Here is a 6,000-nt window from a genome sequence, read left to right on the forward strand (position 1 = left end):
CAGGTTGCACTCAAAATAGCAAACAGCTGGCTTTTAAGTCTTGGGAATTTCAGGGAAAGTAAATCTTTCCCCAATTCAGTCCGTGGAAATGGGAAATCAACAACATTAGTCATGTGAACTGTTATGTCACAAATCAAGGGGATTTATGCTGAAGACAAAGTCCTGTTCTTGTCCTTGAAATGCAGAGACCCTCTCTTCTGTCACCAAAGGGAGTTTGGGGACAGAAATATTGTTATTTTCACAGAGGAAGAAGTGTGCATTATATCACACTCACCATTCTATAATTAGTTTCCTACTTGTAATTTTTTCTTCCCAAACTAGTGAAGAGAGAGACAAGCGTCTTTGCATAATAGCAGCTCGTGTGTTTAGCAATATTATTGAAGAAGTGTAACAAAGTATCACCTTAAAACTAAAATATTTTTCTAAAATGAGCTGTACATTCCTTGTATTGATAATGGAACATGCTGAACCGATTTAACCTGGCATCTCAGAGACTATTGAGGATCTAGTGTTGTTTGCCCCAGTATGAAATGGTTCTAAATTATTGCATTTCCTTTGTTCGTTTAATAGCTTCCCTCCACTCTTGCTGGTATGCCTTTTGTTTTGCAATGACATTACTGAACCACTACATTAGAAATGATAATTTAGCTTCCTGGAATTGTGAGAAAAGCAAGCAAATGGGCCCACAGGCTTCTCCTGTTTATGTGTGTGTGAGTGTGTGTGTGGGTGTGTGACAGAGAGAGAGAGGAGGGGGTCTGGTGTGGCGTCTATGTGCTAAGTATGTAAGAAGTAAATATTGATGCATGTATACACGTATCATATATATTTTAAGTTCCAGAAGAGTTTCTCTATATACCTGGGGCTGGTATAAATTAAGCTCTCAATAAATGTTTGTTGAATTCCTGGGGGTGGAAAAACACATAGACTTTGTGTTTATTGATACAGGATAGCCATAGCAACTCTGACAATTTTATAATTCATGCTGCACTGTGGGAAATGGGTCACGTCCACTGGAATGACCCCCAATCCTTTTAGAAGAGATAGTTATTCTGATAGCGTCACTAGGACTACTGGCCACTCCAGCTTTTGGGACTAAACTCCCAGGCAACCAGTTTTGTTTAGAAGGGTGTTATCTCCTGTGCTCACTCACTCAAAACCCCTTTCTAGGGACTAGGGGCACCCCCAGTTTAATTTTCCTCAAAAAAGAGCCATTTTCTAGTTATTAATAGAAAAATGCTATCTGGAATATTGATATTAATATCCCCAAGATATTCACACTGCTTTGGGGCTGAAGGGAAGTACATTCTTTAACTGCTAATGCTTTTGAGAATCAAGTAAATAAAGCAGAATTTAATGGTTTAGAAGCATTAACTGCATTTTCCTCTTGGGAGTCAATCAGTTAACCAGCTGATCTGAGAGTGGAGAAAAGGATATTGAACTCAACATCTCACAGATTTTATTTGATATAAAAAAATTAGGACTAATAAGATTGGCTTGTCTCTACTATGAAGATATTCTATTCGATAGTTGCTTTAAAAATGGTTTTAACTTTAAAGTCTGTTTTTAATGATGTTTGGGGTCTAGATCCATGAAGGACCAGTTACTTCTAATAGTAATTGTAATAGTCTTCATTTCAACGTTTATTGGGTTGGTTTTACATTCACTTGCTCCGTGCTCAGTTATATCCAACTCTTTTGCAACCCACTGGACTGTAGCCCACCAGGCTCCTCTGTCCATGGGATTCTTCAGGCAAAAATATTGGAGTGTGTTGCCATTTCCTCCTCCGGGGGGTCTTCCCAACCCAGGGATCAAACCTGTGTCTCCTGCGTTGGCAGGTGGCTTCTTTTACCACTGAGTCACCTGGGAAGCCTCCATTTTAGTGTCATGGATCTCTATTACTACAGGATTTCTAAGGTTAGACTGGGAAGGCAAAAGCTTGAAAATTCAGGATACATTGTTTTATTATGACAGAAAGTCACGCTTTAAAAAAAATAAAAGTGAATGTGCTCGTTCCTGAACTTGCCAATCCATCTTTCTTGGATAACTTTTCAAAAGCCTGGGGGGCACTGGGAGCTTAGTAAATATTTGAAAATGGCATCACCTTGCCTGAATTTTAATATATTTGTCCAGTTGTACGGGCACTGGTAAGATCTGTTCATAACTGAGGTGCCCACAGCTTACACACACACTCTCCTGCCTACCTGATGCCAGTTTCTAGACGGAGGCAAGGACTCACTCCTGCATCGCTTGCGCTCAGCACCCCTACAGCTGACTTTTCAGTGTGCAGTTGAATGGAACACACTGTGGGAAAAGCACCATCCCGTGCCCAATTCCGGAGCCATTAGAAATGGATGGAGTCCCTCTCCTGGATCTGTAGGCTGGACAACTTCCTTCTTACCCAGGCAATCAGTAAGGCCAATGACTTTGAAGTACAGCCCTCTGGTTACAAACTCTAGGCAGTTACTTGGAAGTTCTAAATATGCTTTCTCATTAGAGGGTCTGTCTCTGCTGTCCATTCTTAGACATAATGTCTCTTGACTTCAGTGGATGTCCTATATGCGGGAGGACTCTAGGATTCACTTTAAAAGAAGTTTACTGTTTTAAATGGGTAAAGCTGGGGAGTATCCACATACCCATTGACTGGCTTCTTTTCTTTTCAGGCTTCTATGAAAATTAGATGCCTATTCTGACCTAAGGGCTTCCCAGGTGGCGCTAGTGGTCAAGAATCCACCTGCCAATGCAGAAGACCTAAGAGACACAGGTTTGATCCCTGGGTCAGGAAAATCCCCTGGAGGAGGGCATGGCAACTCACTCCAGTATTCTTATCTGGACAATCCCATGAACAGAGGAGCCTGGCGGGCTACAGTCCATGGGGTCTCAAAGAGTCGGACACACCTGAAGTGACTTAGCACAATTCTGACCTAAGGATGAGGCAGTCAGTAATCATGAAAATAAACCATTTCATATAGGGAAGAATAAGTTTTTTCCTTCCATATATTTCAAACTCTTTCTGAGTCTCCATGGAACATCCTAAAGCTCTTCTCTAAGGAAGATTAAGAATTAAGTCCCTTACTCTATCTGTTCCTTCTTCTTAAAAATGTTCTCAGGCTTTCTTCCTGTCATTTTGCCTGAGATCATGGCAGATGTACACAGATGAAGGCTGAGTTCAAAACAAGCATGTCAGTGCAAAGAAGTGAATAAAGAAAAAAGAATGGTGGCCTAAAAGAATGCAGAGGTTTACAGAAATGATGTACCTCCTGTAAAAATCTTAACTGCTCAGAGACTCTCGGTTTCATGGAATGCCTCTTTGGAATGATCTTTTTCCCCCCCAGTGGCTGCGATACATAAAGGCCACTGAAATCTTGCCGTTACCCTCCCCCTGCTTTTTATAACCCCTGAAGTTCGGGTCAGTTTTCATGCATCGAAGCCCGAGTGGCAACTCTGGTTTAAATGCCATTTCATGCCTGATAAAATTTCATTAGGCATTTTAACTTTTAATTTCTTTTATTGACTTATCGTGCAGATGGAGAGAAATGTTTAGAAAGGGGAAAAAATTTAAACAGGGATTTACTGAAGTCATGTTTCAGTAAGGAAGGAAATACCATCGACTTTATTACAGCTGCCTAATGTTTTCCACAAACTGTAGAAATAATGCGTTGTATCTTGGTGACCTACAATAGCAGCTGACTGCTTGCACATGATGGAAATGCAATTTGGGTTTGCTAAAAATTAACTATTTAATGCCCTGGTCTCCGGGGCTCACGGTGTCTTGGGTCTGGTTTGCTCTATATGATGCTCTTTTCAAGTCGTGGATGGTCATTTGCTATAGGTTTGAATGCGGCTGCGCGGCTTCCTGAAAGGCAGCTGGGCTCCAATGGGGACCAGCTATACCGTATATCCATGTGCCTGTGTTTGCTGTTCCTATACATTTCTAAGAACTGGTGGGAAGGTTTCATCTGCCCCCTTCACCTGCCCCCCACTCCCCTACCAGCCCAACCCTGTCGAGACCCCTGCTTCCCTCCCTCTCTCCCTCAGCTGGGCCTTATCTGGCCTGTTCAGTGATGCGATAAAACAAAAAGGGAAGTTTCTGATTGCACGAACACACCCTTTGGAGAGATTCCAGCTAGAGAAGAGTCCGTTAAGGAAAGTGAGAGCGGTGGCGGGAGGCCTGAGTGCCAGGAGCGAGGAAAACGGCAAGCTGAGGAGGAAAAAATAATAACATGCCAGAATGGCGGTGGTGATTTCGAGAGGTCTGTGGGTGGAGGGAGTTCGAAAAGGAACTTGCCTAATGAGGCCTCTCTGAAGATTTACTGCAGTGGCTGCTGCTGAGAAGAGGATCCGGAGAAAAGATGTTCTGCCCTGACTAGCTTCACAGGAAGTCAGGCAGGGCTTGTAGTCTCTGGCAGGCAGAGGAGGGAGACTGCTCAGCCAGCAGCAGCCAGGGCTTCTCAGTTTAATTGTTTTTAAAGAGCCCCCTTCCACACAGCATTTGTGACCCTATAACACATACAGTTCTCAAGGCAGGAAAACCAAACAGAGAAACCATTCTGGACGAGAGCCGTCCCCTAGCTAGTCCTAAGGATGACCGCATCAGCTCCTGTGGAGGGCGGGGGGGAGCCCATTTCCTTCCCCACCAGCACCTCTCCTGGAGTTCCGGGCTCATCCTGCAGCCATCAGCTTTTCTTGACTGAAAGGATGCGCCAGACCATCCACAGAGCTCAGAACGCTGTCGGTCCTTTGCTCAGCGGAGCGGGGTCTGGCCACTCCCCGGTTCCCCCCGCAGGACCCTGAGCCCCGCTCACTTCCAGGGACCGGAAGTGAAACTCTGCAGTGCAAATATTAGCACCGCAGGCGGCTAGCACTCAAATAGGGATGTTCTCTCGGTGCTGAAGGAGTTAGGAGGGCAAAATCACTGGCGAAAGCACTACCTTTCAGGTGAAAGAGCTTGTCTGTCCAAGTCTGAGGAAGTCACAGTCACTGCCATTTGACTTCGGTGACCACGCAGGTTTAGTGAGCAGAAGTTACTGGGGCAACGACACAGAAAGACCTGGCCTTAGAACAGGGGTCCCAACCCCGCCCCCGCAGGGGCCAGGGACTGGTACTGGTCCGTGGCCTGTTATGAACCGGCCGGCACTGCAGGTGGTGAGCGGGGAACCGAACAATCCACTCCCCCAGGCCACCCCCCTGTCCGGGGAAAAACTGTCTTCCATGAAATTGGTCTCTGGTGCCGAAGAGGCTGGGGACGACTGCCTTAGAACACTCCTATTCCATCTGACCACGGGAGGACACAGGCACACGGCTCCGGTGGACCTGCTGAGGTCCCTCTGAGAATTCATGCTGGGTAATAAGTCAGAATCCTTTTCAGGAAAGAAAGACAAATGCGGTTCTGGGTGTTTTTTTCACGTCAGAGAGGAAAGCTGCCCGTCGGGCTCATCGTGTAAATCACAGGAAGGGAGGTAGAATATGGACAAGGATCCAGAGCTCGGGATTCCGACCTCCACTCTACAAACAGTGAACTGGACTCGAATAAAGAGAACCCGACTCACCAGAAAGGCTCAGGTAGATCCCCGGAAGGGCAGCGCGCAGCCACGGCATGGGGAGAAAAGCAAAGGAGTTCTGGATGGAGAGACAGGTTCTTTGCTCATTCTTCTCAAAGACGGAGAGAGAAATAGAGCAGTGGGAAGAGGAGGGTCCCCCTTGTTCTCTCCCAGGTATGTGCGCCACCAGGTAGATGCCGCGTGACGCGAGGAAGCATGGGACAGGTGAACACGGCCGCCAGGCCAGAGTCGGTCAGCGGCTCCTTTAAGGACTTTCACGTGTGCTGGCCGGGAGGGCGCATGCGTGCACGTGCGCGTGCGTTCGCAAGATCCACTCACTTGCAGAGCAGTGTGCTTCATAGACTTGCTTCTGATTTGTTGAAGGAGTAGCTGTTACAAAGAACGTCTGCCCAAGGACCCATAGGCAGAAGATAACGTCATTAATACTTGTTTTCATAAAAGA

The 6,000-nt window shown here is 45.9% G+C and overlaps 1 long non-coding RNA gene across 1 annotated transcript in view; it reads right to left on the bottom strand.

The window, feature by feature from the left end:
* Positions 1 to 5,787, bottom strand: part of LOC129658883 (uncharacterized) — a 33,981-nt gene extending 28,194 nt beyond the window's left edge. The window contains exon 1 of the long non-coding RNA XR_008717557.1: positions 5,547 to 5,787. This is a non-coding gene — a long non-coding RNA (uncharacterized LOC129658883). The remainder of the gene's footprint in view (positions 1 to 5,546) is intronic.
* Between the last annotated feature and the right edge of the window lie 213 nt (positions 5,788 to 6,000).

Source organism: Bubalus kerabau, chromosome 8 (assembly GCF_029407905.1).
Source record: "Bubalus kerabau isolate K-KA32 ecotype Philippines breed swamp buffalo chromosome 8, PCC_UOA_SB_1v2, whole genome shotgun sequence".
Taxonomy (NCBI): domain Eukaryota; kingdom Metazoa; phylum Chordata; class Mammalia; order Artiodactyla; family Bovidae; genus Bubalus; species Bubalus kerabau.